This window comes from Triturus cristatus, chromosome 5_2 (genome assembly GCF_964204655.1).
Source record: "Triturus cristatus chromosome 5_2, aTriCri1.1, whole genome shotgun sequence".
In the NCBI taxonomy this organism is placed as follows: Eukaryota; Metazoa; Chordata; class Amphibia; order Caudata; family Salamandridae; genus Triturus; species Triturus cristatus.
In genome coordinates, this window is record NC_140588.1 from 1065575588 (window position 1) to 1065594935 (window position 19348).

General features: G+C 44.7%; 1 long non-coding RNA gene across 1 annotated transcript in view; it reads left to right on the top strand.

Annotated features, from left to right (window-relative positions):
- Positions 1 to 18033, top strand: part of LOC146829673 (uncharacterized) — a 31418-nt gene extending 13385 nt beyond the window's left edge. Inside the window, exon 3 of the long non-coding RNA XR_014962035.1 lies at positions 17758 to 18033. This is a non-coding gene — a long non-coding RNA (uncharacterized LOC146829673). The remainder of the gene's footprint in view (positions 1 to 17757) is intronic.
- Positions 18034 to 19348: the final 1315 nt, after the last annotated feature.

The following is a 19348-nucleotide window of genomic DNA, read 5'->3' on the forward strand; positions in this document are numbered from 1 at the left end:
AAACACTATTGCGTAGATGTGCAGTCAAAACAGCAGGCAGCTTTAGGACAGGCTGTTCTCAAAACACTTTTTCAGACCGCTGCAGCTGGCACGGGTAGCCGCCGCCAATAGAGGGCACTGCTATGTATTCTATGCACAGATATGAATTCAGCAGCCCACATGCCTCGAACTGAATATGCTACTTACCAGTATGCATCTGTTCTTGGCATGTAGGGCTGCTGACATTCATATCGCCCTCCCTCCTCCCCGGCGCCTGTCGCAGCTGCAGCTCTCAGAATTACTGCAAGCATGGTCATCACTTTCTGTATCTACTCCATCACTGCCACAATGGCGAAAAACAATCTGAGGATGGAGAGGATGCCCATGCGCACTGTAGTCCAGGGGAGGAGTCACCTATCCAAGGATACTTCGAAGACTCTTCCAGGACAACAACGTGCAAACATCCGGACCCAACACTAGGCGGCGATCTATGCACAGATATGAATGTCAGCAGCCCTACATGCCAAGAACAGATGCATACTGGTAAGTAGCATATTCAATATATATCAATCAAATCAAAACAATATCCTTTCAGATGTATAAATTATTCAAAAAAGAAGCAGAGAACTGTGGGTAGTTCCCCCCGACACAGTGTTTTGCTCTATTTAGAGCTCTTCATAGATGTATAGCTTTGTCCAGACACAATGGAGCACCCAGTATAAGTCAAAACAATACCCTTTATCAGGCATAGAGTGATGTATAAATTATGTAAAAAATAAGCAGAGAACTCTGGGTAGTTCTCAAGTTTAGGTGAAGAGCAGCTCCTGTATAGAGCCCTCTCAACACCAGCGACACTCTAAATCTGCTCACCTCAAATGTCTGCTTTTCTATCAAAGTCTTTAAGCATAGGATTACCACAGTGCCATCCACGCCGAGAAAGAAAGGGACAAAGTCTTTTACCATTTGTACAGCAAAGTGTTTAAGCATAGGACTAGCACAGTGCTGTCCATGCTGAGCTGTAAAATGACAAAAGCCATTTACCACTCCAGGCACAGTATAACAGCTTTGAACTGGTAAAATACCAACCAAGCCAACCAGAAATGAGTAAAAGCAACTTTTGATAGAAAAGCAGACATTTGAGGTGAGCAGATCTAGAGTGTCGCTGGTGTTCAGAGTGCTCTATACAGGAGCTGCTTTCTACCTAAAATTGAGAACTACAGAGAGTTGTTTTGCATGTATAGATATATATATATATATATATTCTCCACAGCCACAAATGAAGTGCACACTCAGGGGAAATATGCATGGCAAGTTCCAATTTATTTCAGTGAACTTGCCGTGCATATTTCCCCTGAATGGGCACTTTATTTGTGGCTGTGGAGAATTTAAATGTCTGGCCTGCTCTGTCAGCACAGCACACCACCTGTCTATGGGCCTGGAGATCGGAAGGAGCCACACGTGTATAAATATATGTATATATATATATATATATATATTTATATATATAATATGTGTGTGTGTGTGTGGTGTGTGTAGTGTGTGTCTGCATATAAAGAAGTAGGTAGAGATCTCTGTGTAGTTTCCAAGTTTAGGTGGAGAGCAATATATATAAAGTTCAATTGATAAATCGAAATAGATATCAAAAGATGAAGCAATTGCTAAAGCACAATTGTTAAATAAAGCTCTCCGTTAAAATAAAACTGAAGGCTATTAACTATTAACCTAGTATGCATTTATTTGCATAATAAATCCTGCAAAAACATTATTTTGTATTTATAGACTTTTAGGACCATGACTATAAAATATTGTCAAGGCTGCAAATCTGTGCCAGAAAAATGCTATGCCAAAGCAATATAAAATAGGCACAGTGATAAGAGAACAATGTGCCCCCTGCAATGATGCTTCTTCAGGCCCCATCGCCAGCTGCCTACGATATGTACAATTTTATATCGGGTTCCTAACAAATAAATTGATGTGGGGTTTATTAGGAACAACATGATCGTTCCCAACCAAACACTAGTATACAGCCCTCTCTTATATGATGGGTCCAAAGCCATCTAGAAAAGATAGAATATTGTATTTCTGTTTTTTTTACAAAAAAGCTCACATGCAATGTTGTGTGCGTTGGGAAAGAAGCTAGCAATATGAAATAAAACAATATGAATTTACACAACTATTGTATTCAGTGCAGAAGGGCAACACTTGCATATTCAGTTGCAAAATAATAAATTAAAGTAACTGAGTTATCCAACTTATGTTAAAGGTTTGGACATAGTGGGAAGCATAGTCCAAGAGAGCAAAGGAGGGCTTGGTCCAACAGTATATAAGCATCCAACTAAAACACTCAAAAGAAAACTAAATCGAACTGTTAATTACTGTAAAGTTTCAACAGATTTCACTAAGAAACAAAAAGAAGTGTGCTCATGTGCTTTCTGTTGTGTTAGAGCAACATATTTCAGTACCAGCTTTAGGAACTTTAACAGCAGACCTAAGTAGAAACAGAAAACATTTGGTCAGTTTATATATTTTACTGTCTGTTCAGGCCACTGGGCATGCAGCAAATGTGCCAGGGCTCGTATTTAGGCCGAGCCTGTGCAGCGCATGCGCTGCTCTGCCAGGCATGCTATATTCGAGTGTGGACTTGAAGCCCTGCCCACTCTCCGCCCATATTTGTCATTGGCTTGTCTCATTGTCCTTCGTAAATGCTGGCTTCTGATTTGTTAATAGGTGTGTTAGTCCCTCCTTAGTACCGACTTGTCTTCATTTGTAATCTCCCATGAGGACTTGCTCTTTTACTTCTGTTGTTACACGGTATGTCTTATTTAGTCTGTAAGCACTATTTTCTTTAATGTGTTTCTCCTACTGCAAGCACTACATGCTTTCCTGCAGGATTCAGCGTGCCATGCGTGCTTTCTCTTTCCGAGCAGCGGGGACAATGACGGCCGTTTCTTTGAGTAGGTCTCGCATTTACAAGAGTTTGAGCTATTGGCATTGTAAATGACAATGCCTTTATTTGTGTGTTAATTATCAAAACAGATAAATAAAAGCCATTGTCATTTACAATGCCAGCAGCTTAAACGTTTGCAAATGTGAGACCTATTGCATTGCAAATGCTTGTTTGACATGCTATAATGATATTATGATGCTCTCTGCGCAGGCCAAATGACCTACAGATCTTAGCAGTTGTAAAAAGGACATCTCTTAGCGTTTGAGAAACATGGCCTCTGAAAAGAGACATCTAAAATATTAGTCATGGTTTGAGCCGGTAGCTAAACTAAACATACACTTTCAAGCATAACGATTCTAAAATGTGTCTCAAAAACGGTGGCAAAAAACACATTAGCCGCTGCTCCATCCCCAATTTGCCTTAGATAAGCCAAGATTAGTGATCAGCTTGAAGTAATTACAATAGCTAATCTCTCTGAGAAACAATACCCCATTGCATGTTAATAAAAGACACAAATTGGTAGTAGCATAGTGAGGATACAGAGAATATCGGGGAGCAGTGGGTGGGAGAGAGATACATGTAAGGAGAGACAGCTGGAAAATATCCGCTCATGAAGTGCTTCACGAAAAAGCTAAATAAAAGAGTGCCCAAAAAGTGAGCAGTCGTGGAAGAACAGAAAGAATCAATCAGATACGTGGTAAATAGGCTAAGCCTCAAGAGAGGGACTAACACAAGCTGGGCAGCCCAAACAAAATAAAGCCAGCAAATAGAAAACAAGCAAATGTGAGTGACAAAAGGCAAAGCCAATGGTAAACAGGTAGCATGCATTTGTAGGTGAGCTTTCAGCATGTCAACAATACCTCTTTGCAACTTAATGCTTCTATCTAATGAATACCTTTATGTGGTCAGTCTTAGGTTTGTTTATATTTTGTAAAGGAAATATCCTTGTTAATTTACTACACAAATGATATTCAATGAAAATAAGACACACAGAAGAAAATGCAGAGTCTGTATCGATAACGGTGATTGAGTTGTGACCCCAAACAGGTATTTTACAGCACGAACATGTGAATGGACTATTTTGCTGTTATGTACCAAAAATAGTGATGTGAACAAAAGAGTTCTGTTTTTATGTGTCTAACTAGAGATAATACAAAACAACTAGAAAATAATCTCAGCCATGGATAATTACTTTCCTCATTCCAACCCATCTTTTTTGGTTGCTGTGCCACTCCAGATGGGTACCAGCCATTTACAAATCAGCATCGGCCTTGCTTCAATAGGAACAGTCCAGCCCAAACTGCCAGGCCCCTTCCAGATGGGACCACAAGCAACCACTGACTAGAGCCATTACTTTAAATGTTCAGCCTGATTGGAGCCAGGATTTGGGCTCAGCACTCCAGCAAAGATGGCAAGTGAGGTTTTGGTGCCTGTTTAGTGTTGCCATCTGTTTTGCTTCGCCTTTCAGATAATACAGAATCTCCCACACGGTGTCTCAAAACAAACGGCGAAGCAGTAGACATAAAACACAACAAACACCTTTAGAAAAGGGTTTTATTTTACAAAACGCAAAGACTCTCTTTTTAGAATAAGGCTTGGAGTTTTATTTCACACAGTGCTCTCTGACAGAAAAGGCTTTCCCAGATGCCAAATGCACAACATTCAAATACACATAGAGATATATATGTTCAAGGCATATGAGCTGCAGATTATACACTTTTGCATAGATCGCCATCTGGTTTTGGGCCCGGATGTTTGCAGTTTGTTTTTCTTCTTGGACAGTCTTTGGAAGTCACGAGTTTGGTGACTCCTCCTTCGGTCCGTACTGCGCATGGGCTTCGACTCCATCGTCAGATGTAATACTTCGTGCTCCGGCTTCGAACCTTTCCAGTTCGACCTTCGACGAAAAATCCTCGTCCATCGAGATTCTTTAGACGGAATCGACTTCTTCATCTCTCTCTTCGGCACTTCCTCGATTCCAGACATCAGTGGCGGCCTTTGGGCCTATCTCGACTCCGGTCTCGGCCGATGGAAAGGACTCCTTTCAAGAAGTGCCCGAAATGTGGGTCTAAATTTCCCCACACCGACCTCCATCAGGTGTGCAACCTCTGCCTCTCTCCCGAACACGAGGCCCGAGACTGCCCCGCCATTCGGGATCGACGAGCTCGACGCACCATGGCGCACTCATCGACCTCGGCTCCACCTGACATCTTCGGAGAAGACACCGGAGCTTCGGCACAGCAGCACACCGAGCAGGAGGAAGATATCGTCAGCGCTTCCGAGGCCGACGACTCCGACGTGGAGGAGATCACACCGGCGCAGAGGGTCGTGAGTACTCTACCCCCTCCCGCGCCCATACCGAAAGAGACTCCGGTTGCCTCTTCGCCTCCGGGCCTAGGGAAAGCCAAGCATACTGCTTCCATCACCCCACCTTCGGGCCCGGTGAAAAAGCATCACAAGTCTCCTGGCGGCTCGGGCTCGAGCCAGCCTTCTACCTGCGCCCACAAACATTCTTCGGCGCCGAAGAAAACAAGTTCCGTTCCAAAGCCATCGGTGTCGACACCTGGCCTCTCAATACCGCCCAAACACAAATCCCTCGGCACCTATGCTTCCGTGTCGAAGCATGCCTCGGCGCCGACCAAAAAATAGGACATCCAGAGAAAGCATGGCGCGAATAAACCGACGAAGCCTTCGGTTCCGAAAACGTCGGCACCGATGGACGAATCGGTGCCGGAGGAACTTTTCGCACCGGATCCTCTTCAAAAGACTTTAACAAAGGATCCGGACTGGACATTTAATGTTGTCTGTCAAGAAAAGACTTTTAGACAAACCAACTCCTCCTCCACCACCAAAACGGAAGGACTCTGCCACATCCCCGTTCAGAGTACCCTCCCCACCTCCTCCACCTCCCCCACCTCCACCTCCTCCACCCCCTCCATCTCCTCCCCCACCTTCTCCACCCTTGCCTCATCGGTCTTCAACCCCGTCTCCAGACCCTGATGACCACGGAGATCCATTCTATGATCCCACAGAGGCCCCGCAGGACCCCACTCGTCCGGGAACGCCTGACCCATGGGAGGATTATCACAACCCCGATGTCCCAGATGTGCCTCAGGATGATCTCTATCCATCCAGGCCGTCTCCACCAGAGGACTCCCTAGGGTTCCACCACCTCTTACAGCGGGCGGCACATTACCATGGGGTGGAATTACACAGTGATCCAGTTGAGGAAGACTTCCTACTTGACACATTTGACATAGCAGATAAATCCACCGCTATATTACCCATGCTTAAAGGGGTGACCAAGCATGCCACAGAGGTTTTCAAAGACCCCGTTAGAGCTAGGGTCTTAAACCCCAGAATAGAAAAGAAGTACAAGGCAGCCCCCACAGATCCTGTCTATATTAAAGGACCTGCGCCCCTAGACTCACTGGTGGTCTCCACAGCTAGGAAGCGCTCCAACTCTCAGTCCTCTGGTGAGGCTCCACCACCTGATAAGGAGTCCAAGCTTTTAGATGCGTCAGGCAAACGCACTGCCTCGCAAGCTGCCAATCAGTGGCGCATCGCCAACACACAGGCGCTGCTGGCAAGGTACGATAGAGCGCATTATGATGAGCTGGAGGCTCTCATGCAGCATCTCCCGGACAAATATAAGAATAAGGCTCATGAGCTAATACAAAAGGGGAAAATTATTACCAACACCTCTATCAAATGTGCACTTGACGCAGCAGACACGGCGTCCAGGGCTATAAACACCAGTGTCCTGCTTCGCCGTCACGCCTGGCTCAGAATTTCAGGCTTTAAACCAGAGGTCCAAGCATCTATTTTAAACTACCCTTTTGACCAACAACACTTATTTGGCCCAAAAGTAGACGAAGCCCTGGAAAAAATGAAGAAGGATACAGATACGGCGAAGTCTATGGGAGCCCTACAATCACAAACCCCTAGACGCTCCTTTCGCCGTTCCTCCTTTCGAGGCTCTGGCAGAGGTTACTCTTCCGATAACGCCTCCACTTCCTACAAGTCCCCTCCTCAAACTACCTTCTCAAAGGGCTACCAAAGAGGTGGATATCGAGGAAACAATAATAAAGGCAGGGGCAAAACCAACACTGCCCGTTCTGCCACACCGCCCACACAATGACTTTCTCCCGCTCCCCCCAGACCATTCCACTCCGGTCGGGGGCAGACTACAGGACTTCCTTCACACCTGGGAAGCCATAACATCAGACAAATGGGTAACCCAAATTATTCGGTCAGGGTACTGTCTCAAACTAACTTCTACCCCCCCAAATATTCCACCCAGACACCGTGCGATGTCACAAGAACATACCACGCTTCTAAAACAAGAAGTACTCTCCCTCCTGCAAAAACACGCGATAGAGCAGGTAACCGTCGATCAGCAAAATCTATGGGTCTACTCTCTGTACTTTCTCATACCAAAGAAAGACGAGACCCTACGGCCCATTCTAGACCTCCGGCCTCTAAGTGCATACATCCATTCAGACCATTTTCATATGGTAACTCTTCAACAAGTTCTCCCACTCCTCCGTCAGGGCGACTTTCTCACTACACTGGATTTGAAAGACGCATACTTTCATATCCCAATACACCCGGCTCACAGAAAGTACCTCCGATTTGTGGTGGACAACCAACATTATCAGTTCAAGGTTCTCCCCTTCGGGGTCACAACCGCACCACGGGTGTTTACCAAATGCCTGGCAGTAGTGGCAGCACACCTCCGAAGACAAAACATTCACGTCTTCCCCTACCTGGACGACTGGCTCATAAAAGCCGCGTCCTACCACCAGTGTGTACAAAATACAAACACTACCATACAACTACTCCACCAGCTAGGCTTTACGGTGAATCACCAAAAGTCCCACTTAATACCCTCTCACACAAAGCAATACCTCAGTGCCACTATAGACACCTCAAAAGCTATAGCCTATCCCAACTCAGCCAGGATCGCAAGCATGCAAGCCCTGCGCCAAAAGTTCCTTCTTCAGCACTCTCTCCCAGCAAGAGTGTTCATGAAACTAATAGGGATGATGGCGTCTTGCATTTTCATAGTGCCTCATGCGAGACTTCACATGCGTCCACTCCAAGAGTGCCTAGCACTCCAGTGGAACCAGGCCCAGGGACAGCTGACTGATCTGGTGTTGGTGGACGGTCGCACCCATCGCTCTCTGCAGTGGTGGAACACCACAAACCTTTCCAAAGGGCGACCGTTCCTGGACCCGGTTCCTCAGGTGATTCTAACAACGGACGCATCGCTCTCCGGCTGGGGAGCGCACCTATTACACCTCACAGTGCAAGGTGTATGGACACCACAACAAAGGTTACTCCATATCAATCATCTGGAGTTTTTGGCGATCTTTCTAGCCCTGAAATCGTTTCAGAAACACATTTCAGCCAAAGCAGTCCTAATTCGCACAGACAATATGACTGCAATGTATTATATTCAGAAACAGGGGGGGACACACTCTCCCTAGCTCTCCCGCTTATCACAGAGCATATGGAGATGGGCGATTCCACAAAAAATCTTTCTCCTGGCACAACACGTCCCAGGCATACAAAAACACCATGGCAGATCTGCTCAGCAGACAAACGCAGCAAATGCACGAATGGGAACTGCATCCACAAGTTCTTCACCCATTCTTCCACAAGTGGGGGCATCCTCACATAGACCTCTTCGCCACCCACGCAAACAAAAAATGCCCAAGCTTCGCCGCCAGATACCCACACCCATTGTCCAAAGGCAATGCGATATGGATGAACTGGTCAGGCAAATTTGCATACGCCTTTCCACCTCTCCCACTAATTCCATTAGTGGTAAGGAAGCTACAACAGCACTTCCTCACACTCATTCTGGTAGCTCCAACATGGGCCAGGCAGCCCTGGTACACCACACTACTACAGCTCTCAGTAGTACCACATCAAAAACTGCACCTGTCCCCATGCCTCCTAACCCAGAACCATGGAGAAATCAGGCACCCGGACCCAGCTCAACTCAACCTTGCGATCTGGCTCCTGAAATCTTAGAATTTGGATACCTTAACCTTCCCCCTGATTGCATAAACATTATCAGGGAAGCCAGACGTCCTACAACTCGAGCATGCTATGCCGCAAAGTGGAAGAGATTTGTTGTTTACTGCAGTAACAATACAATCGACCCCTTAGATGCATCCATACAGCACATCATATGCTATCTGCTCCATCTTTTCAGGTGTAACCTGGCATATTCATCCATACGTCTACACCTAGCAGCAATTGCTGCTTACCTGCAAAACAGACAGCATTTATCACTGTTCAGAGTACCTGCTATTAAAGCCTTTATGAAGGCCTTAAAAGAGTAATCCCACCCAGGGCACCACCTTCCCCTGTATGGAATCTAAACGTAGTTCTTACAAGGCTCATGGGCCCGCCTTTTGAACCAATGCATAAATGTGAGCTACAGTTCCTGACTTGGAAAACAGCTTTCCTCGTAGCTATCACTTCCCTTAGAAGGGTTAGTGAGATACAAGCGTTCACCATACAAGAACCCTTTCTACAAATACATCACAGCAAGGTGATACTTCGCACAAATCCCAAATTTTTGCCCAAGGTCATTTCCCCCTTTCATCTTAATCAATCGGTGGAATTACCGTTTTTTTTCTCGCAACCTCAATCTGTTGCGGAACGAGCTCTACATACACTTGATGTTAAAAGGGCTTTACTGTACTACACACAAAGAACGCAACCTTTCAGAAAGACTAAACCGTTGTTTGTCTCCTTCTCTCCACCGCATAAGGGCAACCCCATCTCTAAATCAGGGATAGCTAGGTGGATTGTAAAGTGCATACAAATTTGCTTTCAAAAAGCAAAAAGAACATGATCTGTTCCACCTAAAGCCCACTCTACAAGAAAAATAGGGGCTTCTATGGCATTTCTAGGGAACATACCCTTAGATGACATCTGCAAAGCAGCCACATGGTCAACACCGCACACCTTCACAAAACATTACTGTGTAGACGTGTACTCTAAACAACAAGCTGGTGCGGGCCAGCCTGTACTAAAGACACTATTTCAAACCACTGCAACGGATACCGGTGGTCGCCACTAAGGTTGGGTACTGCTATATAATCTATGCAAAAGTGTATAATCTGCAGCTCATATGCCTCGAACGGAATATGCTACTTACCAGTATGCATCTGTTCTTGGCATGTAGAGCTGCAGATCTATACACGCCCACCCGCCTCCCCGGCTACCTGTATCCGTTCCAGTCTATCTTATTTAGATACAACACACATGGGTTTCTTACTGTTATCACTACGCTCCATCTTTTCCCTGCTGGCGAAAAACAATCTGACGATGGAGCCGAAGCCCATGCGCAGTACGGACCGAAGGAGGAGTCACCGAACTCGTGACTTCCAAAGACTGTCCAAGAAGAAAAACAAACTGCAAACATCCGGGCCCAACACCAGATGGCGATCTATGCAAAAGTGTATAGATCTGCAGCTCTACATGCCAAGAACAGATGCATACTGGGAAGTAGCATATTCCTTATATGCATGCAATAATAACACACTTGGTAAATGCAACAGTTAAATTCATGAATAATACCATGAATAAACAAACAGCAAATAATATGAGATAACACTCAAGAAAATATAATATGCTTGACGTCCTGCAAGAGATCAGAAAGATATATACACACTAGATACATCAAATGATTACTTTGGATGTGCACCTCACTTAGTCACACATCACAAAGAAAACACCTCAAATGATCAAAGCCACTGGCCACACATCACAATGGCAATATGCAAAGCTCAAACACCTCAAATGACCACAGCCACTGGAACCACGCATCATAATGGCACTAGTCAGAAACAAATCACCTCACCCGATCGTTCACTAGACATCCTTGCCAATTCTCGCTGGGGGGCCCATTCACATCTGTCTTGGACTCTCGACCGGGGCTCAAGTTCCGTTTGTCTTACAGCAGTACGTCTACTCTGTAAGTGAGCACCCAAACTCAGCTGTCAACAAACCTCAGCTTTATAGTCTCAAAACTCACACCTGAAGGTTCGAGAATTTCCTGCCTGTGCCAAAGGAATTTTACCAGGGCTGGCCAGCTTCCAAGCAAGCATTCCATGGCAGGAAGGAGTTTCCACGTTCCCTCTCGATTCTCACATGTTCCAGCCTTTATCTTGAGGAAGTTCACGAAAGCCTTCCAGGGTACATTAAACAATCTCTCACAAAAACAATCCTTGAACGTGATTAACCCAGGCAACTTGCAAACGTGGCTGTGCGTGCAGCTAAAGCTCAAGCCAGGCAGAGTCAGAATTCAGGGTGACTTGAGGCCATGTCAAAGTCAATAGTAAGAACTTAATAATACTACCAATGTACAACACAATGCACATTTGTGCACCACTGCTCATAACACTGCACTTTGAGACCAAAAAGTACATTCCACACCTCACTCTCTCTCATGCTTTTAAATGCATATCCCACACGTTCAGTTCTTGGCAAGGCTGTTCTACTCCGTGACAGCCCCCACTGAAAGACTGCAATATTACAAGAAATAAACCTTTAAGAGAAACAGGCATATGCAGGACATTGTACATTCAAGCTAGGATAAAATAACACACCAAAGTCAATTAAAATAACGGTAGTCAAAGGTCATGACAGGGTGTCAGACCACAAGAGTGCCTCTAGCACTACACCATCCTACATGCTAAACACCCACGTCTTTGGCTATTGGCCGAGATCCCTTTTAAGCAATTCAGTATTTAACTTTACTAAGAAGTCAGGTTTAAACTACAAACATTGTATTCTGCTTTAAAAAGGCCATTCGGCATTTAGCAACTATGGTTGGGGTGAATTAATTTTGTAATAAAGGGAAACAATTAAAAACCCTGGCCTTAAAAGGCACACACTTGAACGAAGGTCATTGCTGTCTCAGGTCAGAAAACAGTCTCACATTATGCATTTAAGTGATTGAACATCTCTGCTTCTACCATGCCTCAAAAGAGTTACTCCAGAATTTTTGACGAGCACCACTTTGTACTGTGGGGCTTGTAGTTTTGCTCATTAGACATGTGGTCTTGAACTACCAGCATGCTTCCTGATATTGGCTACAATGCCACTAATGCCTGCGAGCATCACACATGCATGCATAGTTTTTCTAGTTCTGGTTATGGTCTGGTTTGACCGCACAGCTGTCGCCAGACAATTATGCGAGCAGCACTAGATAGGGGATTTGGCTCCGACCACATGTTGGGAACCAGAAGTACATGTTTTGATTAGGTAGAAGCTGTGTGCTCCTAGAAGAACATTCTTGACCTCCATGCAGCTGTGATCTTTTTGTTTATTTATCAAGCTGCCAGATTTTGAACTTTCAGTGGCACACGCATCAATCAATCAATCAATCATTCAGCATGTGTATAGCACAGCACTGGTACCCCAGGGGTATCTGGGCACTGTGGGTGCCTTGTCTCTGTCGAAAAGCCAGGTCTTGAGTTTTTTGCTGAAGTCTACCTGGGAGGGTGCTGTTCAGAGGTGGAGGGGCAAGTCGTTCCAGGTTTTGGCAGTGTTGTAGGAGAAGGAGCGGCCCCTGCGACAGATGCGGGGGTGTGCACAGACAATTGGGGAAGTGTACAGGTGTCTAGAGGACCGATAGAAGTTCAGTTGATGGTTGATGTAGGACGGTCATTGATCATGTAGGGCTTTGTAGGCGTGCAACCTTATGTATGACATTAAGCTATTAAAGTGTTTTAAATAACTGGATAATTTATGGTGTTATTCTTTGGCAGCAGCACATGATGGGAGGAGGGCTGTCATTAACGTACATGGATTTTTAGGTCTGGCTTGACAGTGCAATTGTCACCTGATTATTTAACCTACACCAATATTATTCTACAGTTCTTTCCGTCCACACAAATACATATTCAGAAACAGCTGTCTATTTGTAGTTCTTCACATTGCCATGCAACATTCCTTTGAAGCCAGACCTACGGGCAATGCCAATGCTTGTTTCATTCTTTGAATTATAATTCTTACAGTTTTTTTCCATTACAAATGCAAGACTGCTAGTCCCAGAATGCAAAGCAAAACAGAGATATATGCACTATTGATGCTTCAAATGAGACAACACGAGACTCGTGTGAAATCCACCAAAACACCTCAAATAAATGATACCGTTTAACAATGTCCCTTACCTCTTAGGTTGTTCAAGCACTTTTAGCACCGAACACTGAGTGCAAAATATACATGTTGCACCCCTTGTGCAAAGGAAAAACACACATCCATAACTGTCCAGATAGTGTCTCCCTGCCCACAGCCAAAATGTATACTGCCAGCTTATACTCAAAACAAATTATCACTGCCTTCACAAAAGAGCCCCAAAGTTTACCAGGTTAGCCTATGGCCAGCACAGCCACCATGATCTGACAGCATGCATCGGTCACTAGCACTCAGCCCGAACAGAAAGGGTTAACCCAAGAAGCTTTAACAGTTCCCTGAACAGAAAAAATGAAAGACAGACACAGCAGTACAAGTGACAATCTTAGACTTAAAGTTTGAGAAATTGTTGAACTTTGAATCATTTGAAGGGGTGGGGTGATTCATGTTGGAGCAGATTTGGTTTGTCCAGAAGCAATGAAAAGTGTAATAACTGAAGCTGTGTATAAGGTTGTCCTCAGTGAGTCGGACCACTATTTGATTAGATTTACTCTCCAATGTGTTCCATCCTTGAAATTCCAACTAATAGACAACTCGGGGGCATATTATCAAGAAACAACGTTAAAATTATCGCCGCTTTAGCGGCAGAAAACTACCGCTAGAGCAGCGATAATGGGCTTGATAATATGCCCTTGAGAATTCCCATAGAAGCCCATGTTCTGCTGTCAACATGGGCTTCTATTGGAATTCTCTGCGGCATATTATCAAGCCCATTATCGCCGCTTTAGCTGCAGTTTTCTGCCGCTAAAGCGGCGATCATTTTAACGTGGTGCTTGATAATATGCCCCCAAATGTCCAGAAATTGGAGAGGTGCAGACATGGATCATTTCCGGTCACTTTTAACGAGCACGTCCCCCTCTACATTTGAAGTCTTCCAGTCTCAGGCAGAGAGCATTAAATTATGGCTGGAATCGGCCAGCGATTGCGTCGCTCCTCTCAAAAAACACAAAGATCATGAGACCCCACGAGGCTCAACGCTGGTTTTCCGATGATCTAAAAATAAAGAAACTTGCACTTAGACAAGCAGAACGCCGATGGCGCCATCACTATCTCCCAGACAAAAAAGTTGCTTACCTAATTTTGTTGAAAGAATACAAAAATCTGATTATCCAAACTAAGGCAAACTATTTTTCTAAACAAATTATTAATGCGTCAAATAAATCTAAAGAGATCTTCTCTATAGTCGACGAACTCTCCAAACCAGATAGAGTTACACCAAAACCTGTTCCTTCACAGTCTCTATGCAATTCCCTCAATTCATATTTGTTAGAGAAAATAGCCACCATTAAGTCTAGTATCCCTCCTGTTGCTTCTCCTATACAGGATCCAAACATTGGTACGAACCTACACCGTCTTGATCTAATTCCTACGCTCTCGGAGGAGATCTTTTTGAACCTATTAAATAAGGCAAGCTCTGGCTCTCCCATGGATTGCTGTCCCCCCCACATACTCTGAGAAGCTTTTACTACGTGCCCAGACCCCCCGATCATTTCTGAACAACTCGCTTGAGCTTGGCATTGTCCCTGACTCTTTTAAAAGGGCAGAAATGATTCCAATCCTGAAGAAACCGGGTGACGATCCGTCAGCTCTTAGCAATTACTGTCCTATTTCTCTGCTGCCCTACCTGGGTAAAGTTTTAGAGGCTCGTGTAGCTAACTGCCTCAGTTCCTTCGTTGAACACTTCCAGGTTCTGGATGCCCACCAGGCCGGCTTTCGACCCGCACACTCTACCGAGTCGGTCATTCTTACGGTCATGGACGTACTCAGAAGGGGGGCGGATAAAGGCACTACCCGGGCCCTGATTCTCCTGGATCTGTCAGTAGCATTTGACACGGTCGATCATGGCATCTTGATCGACCGTGTCAGCAATGCCAGAATTCAGGGTTTGGCATTAAAGGGGCTCTCCTCCTTTCTTAGTAATCGGTCCCAAGCGGTGCGCCTCGCCAATTTTTCATCCAATAAAAAGGAAATTACCTGTGGGGTCCCGCAGGGCTCCTCTCTCTCCCCGCTCCTTTTTAACCTCTACCTTCTTCCTCTAATTCGCTCTCTGAGAGAAAGAAATGTTGGAATTTTTAACTATGCAGACGATCTTCAATTGGTGTTTGATATTAATTCATCCGCATCATCAGCGTCTAATGTTCAAGCCATTATGGTTTTTATAAGTGGCTGGATGAACAACAACCAATTGAAATTGAACCCGGGGAAAACTGAGCTGATTCTTACGGGTGGGTCAGCAAATCCATGGCACTCCAACTTCTGGCCCCCCAAATTGGGCAATCCCCCTGCGCCAGCTGCCTCCTCCAAAAGCTTGGGGATTATCATTAGTAATGATTTGTCCATGAAGGCCTAGATCAGCTCAGTTGTCTCTGCCGGTTTCTCTAAGCTGCGGAGAATAAAGAAGATCAGTAGATTCCTGAGTAGGGAAGCTATGATTCTGGTCACTCTTGCTTTGGTAATCTCCCGCCTGGATTATGCCAACTCATTGTATGTTGGCATCCCTGCATACCAACTGAAGCGTCTCCAATTGGATCAGAACCAGGCTGCTAGGCTGATTTTTCATCAGCCTAAGTGGCACCATGTTAGTCCACTTATGAAAAGCCTTCACTGGCTTCCAGTGATCAAGCGCTGTGCGTTTAAGATGGGCTGCACTATTTTTAAAGCACTACATGGCAACAGTCCGGCTTTCATTTCAGCTAGACTTCATCGCTACATTCCTTGCCGAGACCTTAGATCCTCCCATCTAAACTTGATGGAAATTCCATCGTCCAAACGGAAGAAATACAGCGGACTAAGGTTCTCAGTTTTGGCCCCACAATTTTGGAATTCCCTCCTGGTCGAGATAATATCTCTGACCTATTTAGCCCAGTTTAGGAAACAGCTAAAGACCTGGTTGTTCATCCAAGCATACAATGACTAAGTGATCTCTCTCTCACTGCCTTGACCCCTTCACCTGAGTGCCATGAAACCGTTGGTGTGCGCGCGCTTAATAAATGCTTTTAACATAACATAACAACATAACAGTGAGACTGCTGGACTCAAAGGGTACCCCAAAATTAGCACACCTCCAAATTTACCTCTATCAAATTCACCACATTTCACTGGTTTGGAGACAGTGTTAAACCTCAATTTCATGAGGCACAGTGTCCCTGCATTAAGACACCTCCCATTCATCAGAAATACAATTCATTGATTAAATTAGATTGATTAGGTGGACCCACTCAATAACTTGGATCTAGATCAATGAAAAGTTAAATGCTTTTATTTAAAAACTAAAAAATAAGGGGTACAGAGTGAATGCCATGAAGGTTCGCAAATGCGGAGTTATACTACGTGTGTAAAAATCTGAAAATATTCTAATTCTCAATGAGCAGCAAAATCAGGATAGAATCAGACAGCATCCCTAGTAGAATAGGAAAATCTCCAGGCTCACCCCCAAAATCGAGGGTATTTATACCCCTTTATTGTATATGAAATCAAATTGTCTGCAGATTCAGTGTGGTGTGAGCGAATGTATCATTTCTTCAGCAAATCAGAGCACATGAAAAATAAACGTCATATTATCATAACACCTAAGCACTAACCCGCTACATGAAAAATAATTCAGCACCCTCTATGCTAATATCATCCGGAGATGGTTAAACAGAACAAACTACATGAACAATAATGTGTTATGTGAATGAATAGGTGTTGGTGAAAAAGCAGAAGACATTGCAACATGGTGGAAGTTACAGCTGCACTGGGGAAGGTTCATCGGCAGCAGAAAAATAATAGCAGTGGAAATAACCCATTACATTTCAGCTTGACTGCGTGCTGCGCAGCTTGTGAGGAGAGGATGTGTGCAAGAGGGAAGCACTGGATGAGTTACAGACATCACTTCCTTCTAGGCCAAGATGGTGTTTAGCACCAAAATGTAGCTTATTCAACATACATTAGAAAAACACTCTTCTACACGTCATTCATTCTGTATATGTGAGATCAAGCATAAAATTGAATTTACTTATTGGTAATGCACAAAATGTAAATCCATAAAAGTTTCTTACAAGGCATGAAGTAAGAATGCTCTTGTTGTCCCATCATCATCGCCAAATAAGGCAGGTCTTCACACACCACTTATATTCATGGAGTGAGTTATTTTTTCATCCCGCAACGTTTCCCAGTTCCATTCGTGACTAGCTGCTCCAGTCCAGGTTTTCTTTCTTTGAATTTAGGGACTGGTAGTCTTGGTTATTCCATTATAAAACTAGGAGTTCAACTCCCAAAATTCAAAGAAACAACCTGAACTGAAGCAGATCATCACACATGGACCTGGAAACATGGCTAGGATTCATAAAGCACCCTCCCCCCCCCCCCCAACATTCCATGCACCATCGCCTTCTTTCAGCAACCACAGTGTGGTCACTCAGCCAATGCATACACGGGCATACCTTGTCATTGCACCAGTCTGCATTTCAAGCCACTAGCTGGAAGCCAGGTTGTTACAGCATCTGCCCTCAACAGGGTGTAGCAGAATATGCTCTTAGGAAAGTTCCTCTATGGCAGAAAATGTCTCTAGGTTGACCCTAAGGTTCCTTATTGCCAGTTATGTCATAATTCTCTTTGCGTTGCAGGAGCATGAGGACCTGTTGGGTGACACCTTCTGGGGAGCGTGGTTGCTCTTCGAATTCTCAGGAGGCAGTCGTGTTTGAAGTTTTCCTGCTTCAGGGAATCTCTTCTTGGGATAGAAGGAATGCTGGTGAAGTCAGCATATCTACATGAAGCCATCCAGGTTGAGGAAGAGCCTTGTGCACAGATTCTTCCGCTCCCTTGTAGGGTGGTCTCCTGTCTCTGGTCCCTCTCTGCTTCACCTCACACCTCCTTAGACAATGGACCAGTTTCTCCCCAATGCCTGATGAGTGATGGACACAAGCTCACTGCAAGAACAAATGGATGATGTAAACCAGCTTCAAATCCTGAGGAGGCCTTTGGCTGAGCCCATTGAAGTTTTAATCCATCCCAAGAAATATGCTCCATTAAGGTGTCTCCCAACTCTGCAGTGGAGGAAGGGCGGAAACACTGTAAACAATGTTGTTTGTGGTTTTGAGTGTTCTTTATTGGTTGTAAGTTTGCTGAAGTGTGTCAGTAAGGGTTTTGTTGGTGAAATAGTTACTCTCCCTACAGTTCTATAGTTATACCTAGTGATTATTTACTTAATGACACATGTTGGTAAACAATAGCTCCAAGGCCACTGAACCAGAGACGAGGATGTGCAAATAGATGTTGGCAGATATGGACGAAGAAAGGAATAGGCTGAAGAAAAGTTGTTTCTGGAATAGGAGGCATTTATTTTGCGCTGTTAGGATCAACACTCCAGAGGAAACAAGAAAAACAGGTGGATAAGTCCCCACTACTCACTGCATTGGGGTTATATCTCTGTTTATCAAAGATGGGACTGAAGGGTCACTTAATGCCAAAACAATGTATGTTCACATTTCATCCCTAGACAAGACTCTTGTGATTGGCTGGCTTGGCACAGTTCCAAATCCCTCATCTGCTCAGCTCAGGTTGATGTGTAAGACGTCTTGTACTGGGACATGGCGTAGGCGGGAGAGCTGCACGAGCACTTGAAGGAGCTAGAAACCTAGAATAATTGGGGCCCTTAACTGAAGAGAACCAATGAGAAGAGTTTCCATCAGTAAGAGAAGTGACGAAGATGAGCATGATGGATTGTGTATGAAATTAGCAATGATACTTTGCCAAGCTATGGAATACCTACAGACGATTGCTTTGCCTTTGCTTAGTCAGTGAAAGGGTTTTCTTGGCATTTTATGGACCAGGATGCAATTTTCTTAAGACCTGGAATGAGAGACAGTATAAATTAGGAATTATGGATCTCTTCTTTCCCTGTGTTAGGAGCCACAGCAGCAACAGTAAGATAAACCTGGTTTGGAAATACAAAAAAAGCGATGAGTGTATTCTTGAATTGATCTCAGCCTCTGGTACTTAATCACGCCGCATTTCAGTTCATGTTTTGTTTTCCCCACTATGCCCCTCTTCCCATCTAAAGGGGACTTGGCCTGATCCTACTGGGACAGCATCAAGGCTGGTTTGCCTGTGGCTGGTCTCTGCCTGGATTGGACAGTGGACAGCAAGGGATGGCCAGGAACGGGGCCTGAGCAGGCAGGTAGCAGTGGCTGAGATTAATCCAACCATTCCATCCAT